The sequence below is a fragment of the Melitaea cinxia genome, chromosome 17 (assembly GCF_905220565.1).
Source record: "Melitaea cinxia chromosome 17, ilMelCinx1.1, whole genome shotgun sequence".
NCBI classification, from domain to species: Eukaryota; Metazoa; Arthropoda; class Insecta; order Lepidoptera; family Nymphalidae; genus Melitaea; species Melitaea cinxia.
Window position 1 is genome coordinate 14066108 of NC_059410.1, and position 21325 is coordinate 14087432.

Sequence of the window (21325 nt, forward strand, 5' to 3'; positions counted from 1 at the left end):
ATCACCTTAGGGGTCGATTTTCATAAAATTCGTTCTTAGCAAATGTATATGCCCTATAAGGAACCTACTTGCCAATTTTCAAATTTGTAGCTGTTATAGTTTCGGAGATTTCGTGATGAGTAAGTCAACCTACCATCCCTCGTTTTAACCCCAAAAGAGAGTTGATTTCTAAAGATACATTATTTGAACACCTTCTCACTATCTATAGAGCATACATTTTAAATTTCAAGTCTCTTCCTCCAAAAACATAGGACTTTCATACAAACTTCCAACCCCCGTTTTATCCCCTTAGGGGTAGAGTTTCATAAAATTCGTTCTAAGCAAATGTGTACGCCCTATAAGAAACGTACCTGCCAAATTTCAAGTTTGTAGGTATTATAGTTTCGGAGATTTCGTGATGAGTGAATCAACCTACCATCCCCCGTTTTAACCCCAAAAGGGAGTTGATTTCTAAATATACATTATTTGGACACCTTCTCACCATCTATAGAGTATACATTTTAAATTTCAAGTCTCTTACTTCAAAAACATAGGACTTTCATACAAACTTCCAAACCCAGTTTTACCCCTTTAGGGGTTGAGTTTTGTAAAATCCGTTCTTAGCGAATGTCTACGCCTTATAAGAAGCTTATCTGCCAAATTTCAAGTTTGTAGGTGTTATAGTTTCGGAGATTTCGTGATGAGTGAGTAAACCTACCATCCCCCGTTTTAACCCCAAAAGGGAGTTGATTTCTAAAGATTCATTATTTGAACACCTTCTTATCATCTATAAGGTATACATTTTAAATTTCAAGTCTCTTACTTCAAAAACATGGGACTTTCATACAAACTTCCAACCCCCTTTTTACCCCCTTAAGGGTCGAATTTTGTAAAATTCGTTCTTAGCGGATGTTTACGCCCTATAAGGAGCCTTTCTGCCAAATTTCAAGTTTGTAACTGTTATAGTTTCGGAGATTTCGTGATCAGTGAGCCGACCTACTATCCCCCGTTTTAACCCAAAAAGGGGTTGATTTCTAAAGATACATTATTTGGACACCTTTTCACCATCTATCTAAAAAGTTTACATCTTAAATTTCAAGTCTCTTACGTCAAAAACATGGGACTCTTATACAAACTTCCAACCCCCATTTTACCCCCTTAGGGGTTGAGTTTCGTAAAATCCGTTCTTAGCGGATGTCTACGTCCTATAAGGAGCCTACTTGCCAAATTTCAAGTTTGTAGGTGTTATAGTTTCGGAGATTTCGAGATGAATGACCTTTCGCGTTTATATATATTATAGATTACGATGTATTATTTGAACACTTCCTCAGCATCTATAGAGCATACATTTTAAATTTCAAGTCTCTTACTTCAAAAACATAGGACTTTCATACAAACTTGCAACCCCCGTTTTACCCCCTTAGGGGTCGAGTTTCGTAAAATCCGTTCTTAACGGATGTCTACGTCCTATAAGGAGTCTACCTGCCAAATTTCAAGTTTGTAGGTGCTATAGTTTCGGAGATTTCGTGATGAGTGAGTGACCTTTCGCTTTTATATATATTATAGATTGACATATAGGGGCGTAATTAAAACATTCATGTAAATCGTTTATACCTAGATATCTATGGAAAAAATTCATAAAACTCATAAAATCACGGACAAATGCAGAGCAAATTTTCATAGATCTCATAGCGTCTAATAACTCGGTATGTCGGATGTTAATATACGCGTACAATAAAGAATAACATATAGGGCTGTATAGTTTTAACTGATGTAGGGCACAGCAGGAATTTCCTGCTCAAAATATGGAGCAGCCCGACTGGGGTAGTACCTTGACCTTACAGAAGATCACAGCAAAATAATACTGTTTTCAAGCAGTATTGTGTTCCTGTTGGTGATTAAGGTGACCAGAGCTCCTGGGGGGATTGGGGATTGGGTCGGCAACGAGCTTGCGATGCTTCTGGTGTTGCAGGTGTCTATAAGCTACGGTAATCGCTTACCATCAGGTGAGCCGTACGCTTGTTTGCCGACCTAGTGACAAAAAAAAAAGTATGAAAGAAATGACAATTGAAGTGTTCGTGAAATATTTACAAGAATTGGTTGCTATTATATATACGTAACGAATAAATAGGAAAATTTATAATTTACTATGATTTTTATGCACGTTTTTTGACAGTTTTTCAAACTTATCAAATAGGTACTGTATAGTTGTGTTTCCAGACTCCCGACATAGGAGAAAATCCTACTGGGGTTCGTTGAGAGTTAAGCGTTTATTAATTTACTCAATATATAGGCCTACGTGTTTGAGTTTGTTGTTTTCAGTTGTCAAATTATAATAGTACAACAACCGCTCTGGTGTAGTGAGGCGTGTAGGCGCCTAAAATGCCGAAGGCTTGCGGTCAGGATCAATATTTAAATGTGTAATGTCCTTGTGGGTCTCTCCACCATCCATCGGAGAGCACGTTAAGCTGTTGGTCCCGGTCGTTACCGTATACACCTGATAGCGATCGGTACTCATGGTAGGGATTATATCTGTCAACCTGCACTGTAGCAGCGTGGTGAATTAAACTCTAATCCTTCTGCTACGTGGAAAAAGCGGGTTGGGCATAGGGATGTCACGGGCTGAAACATAATCGTGCTGTAGGCTGTAACCTACGTGTTTGTTAAGTTTGTAATTTTTAAATCGTCAGTAATATGGGATTGCAAATCGTCGAATCGTTGACCGGTTTTTGTTTATTTGTACACCACTTGGTCAAATAAGCTCACATCTGAATGTAAGCGAATACCGTAGGTTGCGGACGATTTCAACACCAGAAGTTCTCAACCGCGTTGCAAACATTACCTCCATTATAACACAGGAGGAGCTCGTACGTCTGCTACCTTACTGGAACGTTGCTCGAGATCAGTTCAGTATTATATGGTTATATGATATGATCTCCTACATGGATGAAGTATTCCTCAGTCGCATTACTCCACATCCTAAACAAGATATTTCCTGCCGTACCATGCAAGAATAATATTTTATTTTCTTTCCTATAAATCACTCTAGATGAATTCACGCTATATTTCTCTACTACGTCATCTAATGATCAACTGAACATACTAAATTAACCTTGTGGTTACAAAGATTACGATCTTCACAAACAAATTCTATGACGTTACAGTATTAAAATAAATATAGCATTTTCTGTCATGAATCATTCAATAACTCCAATGTCCGGTTTGAGCACTCACATAATATTATTTACTGTGTCTAGAACTGATTTATCTTTATGACATCAATTTATGAATATCTTTATATATTTTAATTTTATTATGACGAAGCTTACCGAAGATATCCAGAACACTTAACGATTAGGTATATCAACTTAACATAATTGATTTTTTTGTAAAATAACCCAAAACAAGTATCTATGAAAAGCTAGCTTTTTATATATTTGTTATTTAGATTTATTTATTAACTGACTGCCTGGACAGACTGCGTTCTGTCAAAAGTTAATAATAAAAATATATTTTTTTGTGTTAAATCTTCGAAAAACCTTCCGTGGGCCTTAAGGAACATACAAAACAAAAAAAGCTAAATTGGTCGAGCCATTCTCGAGTTATGCACTTAGTAACATTCATTTTTATTTATATAGATATAAGATGACCAGACAAACAACATCGTACTACCAGGTTTAAATTAAATATTTCGTCCAACACACGGCAGTGTCTAGGACTAGATCCGGCAGGATGTAGTCGCTCGCTACATTTACATCACGTTTACTACTAAAACATCAAATAAAGGTTAAATAGATTCGTCACTAACCTTACCACTAGACTTGAAAGCGCGGCTTCATCTGCACTCGTTCGGTTCCGTATGTAAGCATAATTATAATGATAATAAATAATCTGTAATGATAAATATGTTTTCTTTATTTATATCAACGAAAAGCATTCAGTTTTGAACCATCCTAACAATGCTAGATAGTTTTAAAACTCCTGGTCTGAAGCTAAACCATTGTTGAAAAAACGCACGCCTTATATAAACAAATATTTTATGCAGTAAAAATGGCATGGACAACTAAAAGCCCGTGGATGTACTTTATATAACATAATTTATAAAAAGTATATATCTTTTCTTTTGGAATCAAAAAAGCCTATTTTAAATCAACATACATCAGTGCAGATATTTCAAGTTGTGCTGACAGTATTTCGTACACATATCTCACTTTCTGCTGTCACTGTTTCACCTGACTTCACTGGCTCTCAATATCTGCTTTCGTAACCGGTGACACCCTAAAGGCCAAAACCCGTCCACATTTCAAACACAATGGATAATTATTGGTTTTTTTTGTTTCAATTTTTACAATGGTTTAACTCAAAAACTACTGAAAAATGTCGTTGATAACAAAGGAATCTGTCCGCCACATAGTTCTGCATTATGATCTTACCATTAGAATATCACGCTGATGGCTTTCTCTTTACTTTTTGCTCAAAATGTAATAAAATTACCGTTAAAAGGCATCCATAGACATTCATACATATTTATACATACTTAAAATGGGTATAATGCATGTTGTATCACTTCAAACCCGAAACGAAATCATTGACTATAAATTTCTGTGTATATAAAGACTTTGAAAGCTAAATTAATTTAATTAATGAACTAAGTTCTATAATATATTTTTTTTTTATAGACGAGGGGGTAAACGGACAGTTGACTCACCTGGTGGTAAGTGAAAACAACATCCACCGACACCCGCTACATCAGAGGATTAGCAGGCGCGTTGCCAGCCTTTCAAATAAGAATATACTCTTTTTTTGAATGTCCCTAGGTCGTATCGGTCGGGTAATATGGCGAATACTGGAGCATTCCTGTATGTGAATACATTCTCTAAATATTTAAAGGTTTTTTTATGATAGAGCAATATAATATATTATATATTTATATAATAGGAAATATTTGATACAAAATCTGGATAGGCTTAATGAGATGTGCCGTGACAGGGTCTGGTCAGCAACAGGGCTTGTGATATTATTGATGTTTTGGGCGCCCACTGGCATGACTGTTATACGTTTTTATAATACATATACTAGCTGAACCAACGAACTTCGTGCCCGTAGTATTTCGTGTTATTTTTTTTCTTGAATAAATCGACTTGTAAAAAAGTTGTTTAATGTAATTTTTCAAAAACTTTGTCTAGATAATAATTAGTTATTACAGAAAACAATAATTTAACTTGATGCAATCGTTCGCAAGTTATGCGCGTACAATAATTTCGATAATTAATTATTACATACGCAAATTTTATAGAAATATTTTTGTTTACTAGCTGACTCCGCAAACGTTGTTTTGCCATATATGTTATTAACCCCCTTCAATCCGCCCCTCCCTAATAACATAGGAGTGTGAAAAATAAATGCTGCCTGATTCTTAGATTTACCCAATATGCACATAAAATTTCATAAAAATCGGTCCAGCCATTTCGGAGGATTATGGTAACTAACATTGTGACACGAGAATTATATATATAAGATTTATTGTAAATATTAGATCCAAGCTCACAACATGTTTATATAACGGAGTACAAAGTATACAAATAATTGCGTGCACATTTACGTGACAGTCCATTAAAGTACTCATCACAGGTCAGACTATCATAAAATTAGTCGTTTAGACAACCCACGCGGCTTCGCATGCAAAATTTCACACTTATCAAACTGGAATAAGTTGCATCCAACCTATGAATACTTGCGTAATATTTTTTAATAAAACTACTAACTATCTACGTGGGTGAGGTAACTACTATACATCGTAATTAGTGTATTTAAGCAAACAACTTACTTTGAGGTAGGCCAGCAGCATATCGTACTCAAATTTGGAGCAACCCTACCGAGGAAGTACCTCAATCCTACAAAAGGTCACGGTATCATAACAATGGTCTCAAGTAGTGTTATGTTGCTGTGGTTAGAAAATAAGTTGGGGGGCTATTAGTTAGATCCCGACTAGAAAAAAGGTCAGGCTCAACCAGATCATGTATCTGGACCGGATCAGGATAGAATGAGGCATGCCAGATCCGGCAAGCTCTATCAGGACCAGGTCAGGTCCAGACAAGGATAGCCTGATGTAAAATTTAATCAAATGGAGCTCCTGGTAACGGTCGAGGGTAGAGGCGGCAACGCGTTCGCGATATTTCTGGCGGTGATGACGTGTATAGGTAACCGCTTACCATCAGGTGGGCCGTACGCTTGTATGCCTACCTAGTCGTATAAACAAAAATAATAATTTCGCACCACCAATGATTGAAAATCACGCATCTAATATAATGTATGTATTAATATAACGAATCCTTTTGAACAGACGTAACTTGTTATCCCGGTAACATTTTGGGATAAAAATAAGCCTATCTGTAACTCTGGGTCTTTAGCTATCGTGCTATGTCTCATTACACATATTTAAATAGTTTATGCAAGAAAGCGTAACAAACATATATATTATATACCATATTTAAAACATTAACTAGATGTGCCTGTGACTTCGTCTGTGTTTTGGGTAGTTACATGTCCAACGTGATTCTTTAAATTGGCATAACACTTTTTATTTATGAATCGATTGATATGAAGCAAACACTAAATATTAAGTGACGCTTACAACAATATATTAGTAAAAATCACATCTAAATCGGATAAGCCGTTTCTGAGATTAGCGTGCACAAACGCACAGACAAACAGACAAATATTCTAACAACAATTTAATATATTTAGGTGTTATTTGCGTTAATAAAGGTCCGAATAATACTTTTTCTCATATATCTTATATGCAAAGACAGCGATCCGTTACATTTTTATTATATGTATTGATAAACATTCCCATTTGTAACATAGTTGGATAGATATTGCAATCTTTTCACCATTAAGGTATGAGCTTATCAATATCAAATAATATATGATGTTAGCTTTCACTTTTGATCAAGGAGTATACGACGGTTATAAATTATTATGTTTAAATTACTATGTTACGGTGATTAGGTATATGATCAATAAAGTTGACAGCAACTAGTTATAAAATTATTATTAGGGCAATGTAGTTAAAAAGGTAGACGCCGCGTTGGCGCAACGCTCACAGCCATGGATTGTGTCGGTTGCGCTGGTGGTTGCGGGTTCGATCCCCGCACATGACAAACATTTGTATTGGCCATACAGGTGTTTTCCGTGGTCTGGGTGTTTGTGCATTCCTTGTGGGTCTCCCTACCGTGTCTCGAAGAGCACGTTAAGCTGTCGGTCTCGGTTGTTATCATGTACACCTGATAGCGATCGTTGCTCATAGTAGGAAATATATCCACCAACCCGCATTGGAGCAGCGTGGTGGATAAAGCTCTGATCCTTCTCCTACATGGGGAAAGAGGTCTATGCCCAGTAGTGGGATATTACAGGCTGAAGCGTAGTTAAAGGGGTGTTTCTCTCTAAAGCTCAGTCAGTTGATTAAAAAAAATGAAAGTTCAGCGTGAATAAGAAACTGGTATTCATTTGACTATATATATATTACTATGAAACTGTTTATAATTTGTTTTTGTTCCTGATTGCTGTTCCAAAATACACATAGATATTGTCGGATGGGCTAACGATAACTGATGATAATGATAAAGTGTTCGATGTTCGCACATGACAAACGCTTGTATTATCCATGCAGATGCTTTTCGTGGTTTCAGCGTTTAACATTTTATGCTATGTTGTATGATTTTTTTATTTCCATTTCAATATGTTTTTAGTTCTTTTTTACAATTCCGTGAGTCAGTTTAACACAGTAGGCAGACAAGCAATAACTAAGCGGATGTAAATGTTCACAATAAAGGTCGTTCAACGTACAACCAAATCTATTAGGTAAATAAAGTAGATTTCATATTGGACCTGGTATTTGGCATTTATGTAAAATGTCACAGACGTGCTACTACACTTATTTCTTTTTTATACAGCTAGGTTGGCAAACAAGCGTACGACTCATCAGATGGTAAACGATTACCGTAGCTTATAGACGCCTGTAACACCAGAAGCAACGCAAACGCGTTACCGACCCTACCCATAACCCTCTCCAGGACCTCTGGTCACCTTACTCACCAACAGGAACACAATATAGACTTATTTAACATGTTGGTATAAATAACTAGAACAATAATTACCAATAAACCTGTTTGTATCTGCCACCCAGTAGTGATTCTAGGATTAGAAAAGACAACCCTACGTTTGCATTTTCACTAGCTTCATACTATCGGCAGTTATAAAATTTAAAAAAAAAAAACAATTTTGTATTAAATGAAGCTTGTCCAGGATTTTTCAGGCAACCCTTTCGCGACAATTTTTCTGATATAGATACTATCTATTATAATATTATAAAGCTGAAGAGTTTGTTTGTTTGTTTGAACGCGCTAATCTCAGGAACTACTGGTCCATTTTGAAAATTCTTTCAGTGTTAGATAGCTTATTTATCAATTATTAATGGCTATTTTTTCCAAATTAACGAGTGTGAAACCGCGGGGTACAGCTAGTAATAAATATACAACAATTTTTATTCATTACACAGATAGGTGAAGTTAATATCTAGTTCAGATTCCCTACTATTAGTAACTTTGATTGATCTTTACAAAATACTCTTTGTTAATTTTGTAATAAACGTACAAATTAAAATTGTTTAATAACACATGTAGACCGAGTTACAAAAGATATTCGATTGAATATGTTACCAGATATACAAGGTTCTGTACAACTTTAATATTGATCTGTATATTTTTAATTCTGTATATTATTATATATAATCTGTTATAATATTATATATAATCTGTATATTTTTTGTAAGTTTTTAATCTTTCGAAATCACTAATAGTGTTATGTATATAAATACCTTTATTTCTACGGAAATTACTGATTTTGTTATTTTAACATTGACGCGATTTACCGCGATTATTTTGTGATTCCTAATATTTGCATGCTACCTATGGTTACTGGCTTCATTTTTTCATACTTTTTCGTTGATAACTGATTATTTACATTTTTAATATTATATCAAAAATACCGACCGTTCCTGCGGGGATCGAACCCGCACCTCCGACTCACCATGTCTGCGCTCTTAGCCAATTAAGCTATGGAACAATTTACTCGTCCGGTCGAAATTTTTGATAATTATGATGAATTTTTGACCATGGTAGGGGATGGTGAGTCGGTTCGGGTTCAATTCCGCTAGAACGATCAGTATTGTTGATATGATAATAAAAAAATTTGTAATCTCTTAATGAGTGTTACACAAAAAATAATACAAACGATTTGATTATTTATTTATTTAACCTCTTTACAGTTATATATTATTTATTACAGCGTCTACAAAAATATATGTACACATTTTAATTTGATCTAATATTTAGTCCAAAATATTGGCAACGCACCCAGAAGCTATCAAACATTGTAGATGACCAAGGGTAAGTTACCAATTTATATCATGTCATCACCATCATCATCACCTACTTCTCTGATCTAATTTTTTATAAAATAGAAACTGACTGATAGTGAAGTATTATTAATAGTGTTTTATTGTTAGGAGATGGATTCCTAAAAAGTTTGCACGTCTGTTTGAATATGTCTAAAATCGATTAAAATATTTTTCATAGTTTACAATCATATTACAGATATCGAATCGTTAATTTATTCATCATACAGTTCAATAAACCGAACCAATGGGTTAAAGCACATAACATAATTTTGTTACGAACATAAAATTGAATATTAAAATGATATACTTCACATTTCGTTTTATGCTAGACTGTAATTATATCGTCTGCTATGTGTATCACGAGAGCTATTGGTGTTAGACAGAGTGTACATGTATATATGTGTTATTTTGATAACTTTTTACTTTTTATCCGCTGATGATCAGTCACTATTACCAGGTGTACAGCAAGCGTCTACAATACATATTTAATTACATTACTCGTAATTTGGCTGTTGTCTTCTGTAAAGTTGAAGTCCATAGTCAGGCTACTAAATATTGTTAATATTATATATTATTATATTTTGTATTGTAGCTTATTATTTAGCAAACTTTCAATAACAGAGAAACCTAATAATAATACGAGTAAAATCTTAATATTTCATTACATTTCTCGTAATTTGGCTGTTGTCTTCTGTAAAGTTGAAGTCTATACTCAAGCTACTAAAAATTGTTAATAATATTCTATATTAGTATATTATATATTATAGCTTATTATTAAGCAAACTTTCAAGAACAGAGAAGCCTAAGAATAAAATGTTATCGCTTGTAATAAAAAAATGCTAATATGTGTATTTATTTGTTTAGTTACATAACTAAGATAGTATTTAATACCTCATAAATCATCCATAAAATCATTTATATAAGGAAACTAGCTAACACTTTGTCTACTCATCCTGTCATTAAGATGTATAGGATTATATTATTAAACCACTTCAGCCTGTAATATCCCACTATTGGGTATAGACCTTTTTCCTTATGTAATCCACCACGCTGCTCAAATGCGGGTAGTCGGATATATTATTATTTCCTACTATGAGTAACGATCACTATCACGTGTACATGAAAACAACCAGGACTGACAGCTTAACGTGCTCTCCGAGGCACGGTGGGGAGACCCACAAGGCCTGCACAAACACCCAGACCACGACTAACATCTATGGCTAATACAAATGTTTGTCATGTGCGGGGATCAAACCCACAACCGTCAGCGCAACTGCCACAAAACAGTGCTGTGACCGTTGCGCTAACGCGTCGCCATTATTATTAAACATATCGGATCTATATTATAATTAGATAAATATGTGAAAAAATTAACAAAAGTAAAACTTGTATACCATTGAAGTAGGGCACAGCAGAAATAATTTGCTTAAAATCAATTCTGGGGATGAACATCAACCTTACTGATATTCACAGTGACAAAGTAATTTTCTCCAACAGTGTTGTGTACCTGAGGTGAGTCAAATAGTCAGAACTTCTGGGAATGCGCACACTTGACTACAAGAGTAGGATAAACAACGAATTTTCGAGTCTCCTGGTATTACGAGCGTCGTTATGCTATGGTAACCACTTAGCGTCAGGTTTTAAGGTTATTAGGTCAGACAATTAAATTTTAAAACTTTTTGTGTCTTTTAAATATAGAGAAGTAAGTCGACAAATCTTTAATTATTGACATTCACCTAATTAGCGTCTTCGGTGCGACAAAGCCAGCTCTGCGGTCACCAACCCGCCTGCCCAGCGTGGTGACTATGGGCAAAACACATGAGTTCACGCCATTTTTGTCGCGAACTTGTGGAGGTCTGTGTTCAACAGTGGACTGCGATACGCTGATGTGATTGACTTAATTAAGAATAAAAATAATAAGAATTTTTTTATTTAAAATGAAATAAAATTCGCAAAACTATTTATACAAAAACCATTCATTTAAAATTAAACCAATTTAATATATACAACCAATTCATCTCTGATATATACTGCCTTAGAAGTATACTAATTAGATTTTGGCTTGCAGTATCTTAATTAGATTTTGCAAAGACTATGTATCGTAAATACCTTAATGAACACTAAGCTTAAGATGAGAAGGAACGCTCAAGGATGCGTATTAGGTCACTAATTATAGCATCTTAGAATAACTTTACGACTTCAAGTGACCAACCTCAATTATATCAGTAACATAAAATTTTCAGTGAACATGAGAAAAAAAGAAGTGGCATTTAATGTGTTATAATACCTATATACAATCTCCTTGTATGTTTTTTATTTAATTTTATTTATTTTTTTATACAACTGGGTTACAAGTAAGTGACAGTTCACCCTATGGTAAGCGTTTATCGAAGTCTTTACTCGCAACATTAAGAGCATAACAAGAGCGTGGTTGTACCAATTATATCTCCTTTGTTAGAGCTGCGCTTACTCGCGAGCTCCTGTGCTGTCCTGGCTGTTCTCGATTTCGAGCAAGATATCCTGTTTTATACTGTCTTGTACTGTTTAGCTACGGTACTAAAGAATATAGCCACCCCCTCTCTTCCCGTGGGTGTCGTAAGAGGCGACTAAGGGACAATACAGTTCCGCTACCACCTTGGAACTTAAAAAGCCGACCGGTGGTGGGATAACCATCTAACTACTGGCTTTGAAGTACACACGCCGAAGACGAGCAGCAGCCTCTTCGGTGCGACAAAGCCAGTACTGCGGTCACCAACCCGCCTGCCCAGCGTGGTGACTATGGGCAAAACACATGAGTTCGCTTTTTTTTTTGGCGTAAACTTGTGGAGGCCTTTGTCCAGCAGTGGACTGTATAGGCTGTAATGATGATGATGATGATGATGATCCTGTTTTATCCTATATTTTGTCGTTTTGTTGACTGATTTTATAAGAAATTACACATAAACAAAGCGATAAAATGGTTTGAGCTCAAAAAAAATTAGCTTAGTTTTAACATACATTAAAACCCACTCATAAAAACTGTACTAAACCAAAATAACTATATAATATATTGCCGATCTTACAATAGTCAATAAACGTAAATATACCACTTCTATGTTTCAATTCTAAGTCTAGTATAATGGAAAGTATGAACAGAAGGTCGTAGGGTCACGCGAATTCCTCCACATTTCTTAAGCGTATTACGTTCGCTATCTTAAGATTTAATGGACTATTGATCAATGTTTAAATCCTCACATTCTTATAAAATAAACGAGAAAATGTTTTATTACTCAATAAAATTGCGACTATGTTATATTATTATAAGTATTAATATAATTCATTGCGTTTCTTATGCAATAATATATAAAAATGTGTTTTAGAAAATATGAGGACAAATTTTTCTGTGAATAAATAAATTTATAATTTTTTTTATGTCACTAGGTCGGCAAACAAGCGTACGGCTCACCTGATGGTAAGAGATTACCGTAGCTTATAGACGTCTGTAACATCAGAAGCATCGCAAGCGCGTTGCTGACCCAATCCCCAATCCCCCCAGGAGCTCTGGTCACCTTACTCACCAACAGGAACACAATACTATTTGAAAACAGTATTCTTTTGCTGTGATCTTCTGTAAGGTCGAGGTACTTCCCCAGTCGGGCTGCTCCATATTCTGAACAGGGAATTCCTGCTGTGCCCTATCTCAGTTAAATACTTAACAGTCTGTGATAAGATGATATCTGTGATAAACAAAGATAGGAGTGGTTGTTAAACTCGCGACTGCTAACCTCTTAAAACCACAGCAGCGGTCTTCCTGTACAGATTGGATGAGTTTCGAAATTGCTCGCATCGACATTTTTTTTATGACTGACCAAAAGTTAGTTGAAAATTGCTCAACTAGATTTCCACTCGCAAAAACTATTACAACAACATACAGATAAAAGAATAAATAATCTCATTTTGAATTCTGGCACTAAACCTTAAAAGTTGACTCTGACATTTTAGCCGTTAGCTAAAACTACAATGTTTTACAATATTACGCAAAAGAAAAATAATTTTTGTATGAAAAAGGAAATGACTCCTTTTTCAGAAAGTAAGCTCCAAACTATGGAATAGTTATACTTATGGCCAATATAGAACAGCTTTATAAAGGAAATAATATAAAAAAACAGTAGTTTAATAAGCCTATCTATACTATAAAAGAATATCGAACGCGGATATGTATATAGAACATTCCGCGTTTACTTATATTTTATTTGGTTATATCTGACGTAATTTTATCAAAATAGGATCAGACTAAAACTAGTTTTAATAATATTTATTTTTTATTTTATTAATAATAAAAAAGAAAATGATAATCTCTTAACAAAAACATGGGGAATTATTAGTAAATATTGTCCAAAATGCGTCTGAGTTATTTTAATATTTGAAAAAAAAAAATAAACAATAACTTAAGATGAAATGTAGTACTGTGTCCGGAACGACAAAACTTCACATATTTTAACTGTGCACAGCAGGAAATATCCTTCTCAAAATATTGAAGCCCGACTGTAGAAGAACGTTGAGCTTACAGAAGATGGCAGCTACGTAATACTACTTAGAAGTAGTATCGTGTTCCTGTGGTGAGAGTTTCTGGAAGGGATTAGGGGTAAGGTCGCCAACACTCGTGCAATGCGTCTGGTGTTGCAAGCGTCTATAAGCTACGGTAATCGCTTACCATCAGGTGAGCCGTACGCTTGTTTGTCGACCTAGTTATATGAAATTTTTTTTTTTTTACAATAGCAGTTTCATTTTCAAAATCGTAGCAGATAGCGTAGCTAATATTCTAACTCTAGCTTATATATGACGATACCTATACGACCTGTTTGACATTTACATCCTTAGGAAAATAATTCATTGTTTAAATAAAATACAATAGTAAACTGCAGTAACCCTTCAAACACGTTAATGAGATATAAACACTACCTGACAGACACCGTGCTAGTTATCATAAATACATAATTGCGTCAATCTTAACCTTTTCCTAGTAAAAATGGGAGCGAAAGACGAGATTGTGGAGGTATTAGACGTTTGTAGGTATATAAGGCTGAGTACAATATCGCTGTCCCCGGGCAATAAAGCGGTAATATCATAAATCAAATTTTACAGGAGAAATAAAAGAAGCTAATTTGTTTATAGTGCAGTGTACAGTGATCCAAAACAGACGTTCAATATGTCAAATGAAAGCTATTTTTTTTACCAATTTAACCTTTAAAAAATAATTGGCATCGTATAATTTTTTAATGAAATAATTAAAAAAATGTATAATACAATTCATAGATGATACTATTTTAATTGCAAGATCATTAACAACTTTATAAACACAACAACCACTGAGATTCAGGAATGTAAGAGAATAATACGACGCAATTTCCACTTTAGATCTCAAGCGTACTAGTCGATTACCACCTTCTTCAGGGAAATTTTATAGCCAAATGTTAGCTGTATTATTCACTAATCGCCATTTTAGAAACCTATCAAACATATTGTTTGTTATGTAACCATTGTAACAGACTGACCGTATAATGTGATTTATTTTTATTTTTAACCATATTTTTGACAGTATTATATAAAATTAATCTTTTTTTAATGTTATTACTACCTAATTTGTGTTTCCTTAAATTTTAAATGATAATTATTAAAAAAAATCATTTCAAATCACATAATTTTTATTAAATATTAACCTTTGGAAACAAAAATTCCCTTAAAAAGAAAAAATACTATATTGCCTTAATTTGAATAAAATCACATAATTTTTATTAACTATTATACTTCGGAAACAAAAATAAAATGGTCAAAATCTTAAAAATTAGATTTCTATTATGCTATATCAACTGAGGTAAGGGCACAGCAGGAAAATTCCGCTCAAAATATAGAGCAGCTCGACTGGGGTAGTACCTCGACCTTACAAAAGATCACAGCTAAATAATACTTTTTTAAGCAGTGTTGTGTTCCTGTTGGTTAGTAAGGTGACCAGAGCTCCTGGGGGGAACTAGGGATGGGGTCGGCAACGCGCTTGCGATGCTTCTGGTGTTGCAAACGTCTATAAGTTACGGTGATCGCTTACCAATCGGGTGAGCCGTACGCTTAAATAAAAAAAAATATATATCCGATATAGTTACAAAAAAAATTAAATTGAATCTTCGCTTTCAATATCGATTTCTTCTTCACAGTTCCCAACACAATGCAAATTGTTGTAAAATGTATGATAATGTTTCGGGATTGCCTCAGTTTTGCAAAGGCTCATCAAATCATCATAAAGTGGTTTTGGTAAGGCGATTGGCTCTATGTATAGATTTTTCAGTTCATCTGCTGAAACATCAGTCACTGGCGTCTTTTTGGTTCTTCCTCTTGAAGATCTGGTGGTTGATGCAGTATTTAAAGAAATATACTCATCGTCAAAGTTATACTTTAAATAATAACATCTGGATGCGCTTAAGTAATCTTTATTTCATGAATCTTTGTCCAGCTAACTTTTTCATTATTTTGGTCTGCCCCTAACCAGTGCCTTTTGTTCATTAACTCCTTTAAATCAAAGAAATTATTCTGTTCCATTTCCTTAAGATGAAACTTTTCACCATTGATTTTCGCATTCATAATTATGCCATACATTTGACCTGGTGTATAAATCGTATGGTTCTTTTTTGCGCGTTCAATAAGAGAAATGCATCGAATCTCCTTCAGACTGGCTATGGCCAGTTTCAAAGTACCTATGTGTTATATTAACTCCATACTTTTTGGACAAATATAAATGCAGAGCAAAGATAATCCTTTTTTTATTCTGCCCAGCACAACCATCGGAATAAAATATAAAATTCTTGATGCCACGTTGTGTCTCAGTTTGAATGAAATTTAGGACGCAACTGCCGATTTCATTGGCACCCCTTTTGGCCACTTGATAGTGCCAAAGATAGCAGTAACCTCTTCCACTTAATGAGTTGTAAATTGTAAAGTTATATATAGGATACTTTCGCTTGTAATGAAAGATTCCCACCTCTGATTGAGGAATCGTCAGGACTTTTTCCAGATAGCAACGACAGTAGTCCTAGAATCGGCTTCTATTTTATCTTTAGTTTTGAGTTCACGTACACAATCCTTGTTTCTAATGTGCGTTGTGTAAGCTTCTTGGAGCTGGTCTTTTCTTTCACCAGAAGCTTGACGATACAATGTACATTGGCCGCACATATCTTTTTTAGGTTTGTGAAAAGAATAATTGAAATTTGTATTGAACACAGTTTCATACTGTCGTTTTGAGGCCATCTTTACATCATTTGGATAATTTGCACTCTTAAACCATTCATCAGAATACAGCCTGTATATTTTGGAAATGTTCAGTGTTTCTTCTAAATATAACTTCTTAGTATCTCTTCGGACATAATGTGATTCTTTAACTGGAAATTGTTTTATATGTGCAATAACACTTTGCTCAGTTAAAACACTCATTTTCCGTGGTCTATTTTTATGCTGTCCCCTGTTATCTTTGACTTCTTCAGATTTCCCTTTCTCTATTGCTGTATAAACTGTTTTTTCGGTAATGCTAAGTGTATTCAAAAAAATTTTTTTACAAACGTCAATTGGTTCTGATCCATTTATTTTGAAAAAATACCCTATAGTTTTTGTCCTGTTTTTTGTTCTAACTAGTTGCATTTTTTTAATATTTACATATCGTAAGCTATAGTGCCACTGATCCTCGTGATCACTAAGTTTCCAAAATTCGTCAAATATAGCCTGCCGAGAGACTTGAGAAATATTTTCACCGCATTTCTTATTACATTTACAGGCTTCCTTCATCGTTTTGGAATCAAAATTTTTTTTCGAATTAGTACCAGTATAAACTTGGCCTGAATTGGTTACAATAAATTTCCGGGAAGAAAGGCGTAATAGCATTGTACAGAATAAAATATTTTGCGATTACTTAGTATTAAGTGTTTACAGTTTATTGATATAATACGTTTATTTCCAAAAACGTGGTTAAATTTATTACTGTTACTTTTTGTTTAGAAATTTAGTGTAAAGATGTTCACTGGTTTTTTGTGTTATGTTTCTTAGAGTAATGCAATAATACATAACTTAGTCGTAAGAGAATTATCCATGCAATAAAACGGTTATTGTCATTTATTCTAACGAAATATTAATAAAAAAAACTGAAAAAAATTAGAGTGATAGATTGATACTCAGAGAAGCCAAAAATCAAATAACATTAAAAAGGGTGTAACCGGCGTATACCGCTTTATTGCCCGGGGCCAGCGATATAACGAAAGATAAATAATTCTGATTAGTCCGTTTTTCAAATGAAAATAAAAATTCATACTAGACTTGTTCGGCACTAATCCACTTATGGTACATAACTGAGGTTGGGCACAGCAGTAAATTTCACAGTACATCGACCTTACAGAAGATCACAGCTAAATAACACTGTTTTCAAGCAGTGTGCTGTTGCTTGTGTTCCTGTTGGTGAGTGGGGTAACCAGGGCTCTTGGGGGTAGTTGGGGATGGGGTCAGCAAAGCGCTTGTGATGCTTCTGGTGTTGCTGACGTCTATAATCTATGGTAATCGTCTATCATCAGGTGAGCCGTACACTTGTTGCCGATTTGGTTATATACAAAAAGAACTCATGTTTATTTCAGCAATAAACATTCCTTAAATATTGCATAGTCTATACTATTCTTCCACGATAACTGCACTATCCAACACGAAAATAATTTTTCAATTCGAACAAGTAGTACCTAGCGCGTTTGAACAACCACAAACAAACTCTTCAGCTTTATCTGAGTATAGATTAAGAAACACATAAATGATAATTTCGCTACAAGATATACGTGAACTCGTCTTAATGACAGAAGTTATTATTTTGTATACGTTTTACATTTAGAAAATTATATTATTTATATACGTGTCTATAAACAATATTTTTTATACATATATTATGTATTTTAGAACAAATCATAACTATTAAGACGTTAACAGACTAAATATTTTTTGCGTAATGTGTATTTACAAAATATTTACTAAGTATTTAAACTATTTTCACTCAAAGCCCAGGAGTGGAGTCAGTGCCAACTGCACCAACAGAACAATTAATTTCAAAGGAGAAAAATGAACTTAGATAAAGCTTAATTCAAACAAAAATCAAAGAAAACCAAATTATACATAAACTATTAACATTTCTTTGATAACAACATTACATATAATATTACGTAGATAAATATTACGCAAAATGAAAAAGACCTTAAAAGTGCAATGAGCCTTAAGTGCTACCATAAAATAGCAATTAAATCAACTCATCTAATACTCGACTTGTGGATGACACGGTGAATGGCAAATAAAATAAAAATGGTCGCAATTAACATGACGTGTGTTTTGTACATGAACCACTTTTCTAACCTTTTGAATGTCAAGTGTCATCCTGTCCTACTGTATATTTATGTCAGGAGCATGACGTATTATATCAATTATAAATACTTTGATGTAATTTTTCAACAACAACTCCTCTTCATCACACACACACACACACACATAATATATATATTTGTGTATGTATGTATGTATATATAACGAGGTCGGCAAACAAGGGTACAGCTCAGCTGATTATAAGCGATTACCGTAGCTTATAGACATCTGCAACACCAGAAGCATCGCAAACGTGTTGCCGACTCTATCCCCAGTAAATAAATACAGTCGAATTGAAACCCCTTTATTTTTTTTTTTGACGTCAACCGAAAAGTAAAAATAAAATTAACAGAATACTTAATTGTTATTATCATATTATAATAATTTAATTATAGTATAACTCGTTACATAATTAATTGGAATTGTGTATAGTAAATACAATAAAAAAGGAAAAAATCATCAAGTCATAGATAAATATTTTTTTATTACGAATTCAGCCAAAAACATATTCGTTGCTTAGCGCGATCAGCTTGCTTGCTTGCTATTCCCTTGCACCTTGACATATCCTATTTTATTAAGCCTGGGTAGTTCTTGATGCATTTCTTTCCCTGACTTTAAAAATCAAAAATCTGTAAAGTCCATCTTTTATCAACTGGGTCATCAAAACAAACAACGTCATAATCATCGATAACTAATAACTAGCTTTCATGTATTACAATAGAGAACAATTTTAAAACTTCTAACCTTTAACATGACATGCATTACATCGAATTGATATGTTACGTTACTTTAATGTTTTGATGGCCAAAATAAAATTTCATTACTCACTTTCACGAAGAAACCGACATTCAATAGGTTTTTAATCCATTTTACTAAGAACTCTTTGAACTCTTTCTCTATATCGGAGAAGGATGGAGCTTAATCCATACATACATATATATTTTTAATAATATGGCTGTTAATAATCGATATTTCAAATTCTTATTTTGAAAAAATTTGATATCAAAGATTTGATCGCATATGTATCTTACTATGTTACTGAGCGTTGTATGTTGCTAATCTACAGTCATCATCGTGCCCCAGGCGCTACTCACAAAGAGGCCCCAAATAATCCGCAAAACAAAAAAATACTAATAAATATAAAGGGTATATTATTGTGGTTTTCGATTGGGTGGGGGGTGGGCTAAAAAGGTAGTGTACCCCGAGCATGAGTTAAGCTACGTCACTGCTAAGTAAAAGCTAGTTATCGAATTGAGCGCTTATAAAATCAAAGTGACTAGGTCATATACGGACTCCAAATTATTTCTCTTAATTCCCCAATGTATATAATAATGCGTAAATATGATTTCATCTTGCTTAGAAGAGCACTTTAAGTTGTCGGTTTGGGTTGTTATCAAAAACACCTGATTCGTTCCTCATACTAGGAAATATATTGTCCAATTAAGCTGTTGAGCGGCGTGGTAGGTTAAACTCCGATTATTCTTCTTCCTAGGCCTAGTCCTATGCCCAGCAGAGGGGATGTTACAAGCTGAATCAAACAATCAATCAAAAAACGATTTTGCAATACCAAAATTGAATATCACGCACCTAATGTAATGTATTCTATTGATAAAAAAACAAATCTCGTTGATATATGCAACGAGGATGTTTCAACGCCTGTCAGTCTGTTGAACTGATTTTTATCTATTGGCTTGAGTGCAATAGATTATAGATGAATTTGATATTGCACAACGTTTCTTTAATTGGCGAACTGTGTTGCAATTTCGCAAAATTTAACTTTCTATAATGATGAAAGTTTATATATTACTTTGTCTTTTTTTCAACTAGCGACTCGCCCCGGCTTTGCACGGGTGCATTGCTAATACTAAATATAAAATAAATATAATATGTAATGTATGCACAAAAAAATGTGTTTATTTACGAAACCTCTAAAACTATCAGTGTTCCTCTACTATATTATGCATGCATTATAAATATAAACCTTCCTCTGGAATCAATCTATTTAATAAAGCAAACTGCATCAAAATTCGTTGTGTTTGTTTAAAGATAATATATAAAGATGATTTTAAGACTTTGTTTTACTACTCTACTACGTATGTAGTGATTATGATTGTAATGTGTTTGTATAAGTACAAACGTATGAGCTCTTATATATTATTTTAAAAAAGTAAGGTATATTGATGTAAGCTTCTAAAAAGGATAGACTTAATGAGAATCGCTTTTTGAAAGGTCCATTAAATGTAAGAGTTAAAGTTGCGATGTCATTATACATAAAAAGAAGGCTATCCTACAGCAGGCATCCGTTAGCTGATAATAATGTGGAATATGGTATTTACTGTTATATTTTATATGAAACGCATCACTTTTAGCGATTTTCTGTCGAGAGTCCAAAGTTCAGATAAAATATACATAAATATGATGAGAAAATATCTATGACCTGGAGAAAAAATTGTTACGAGGTGTGTGCCCGCGGTATAGACA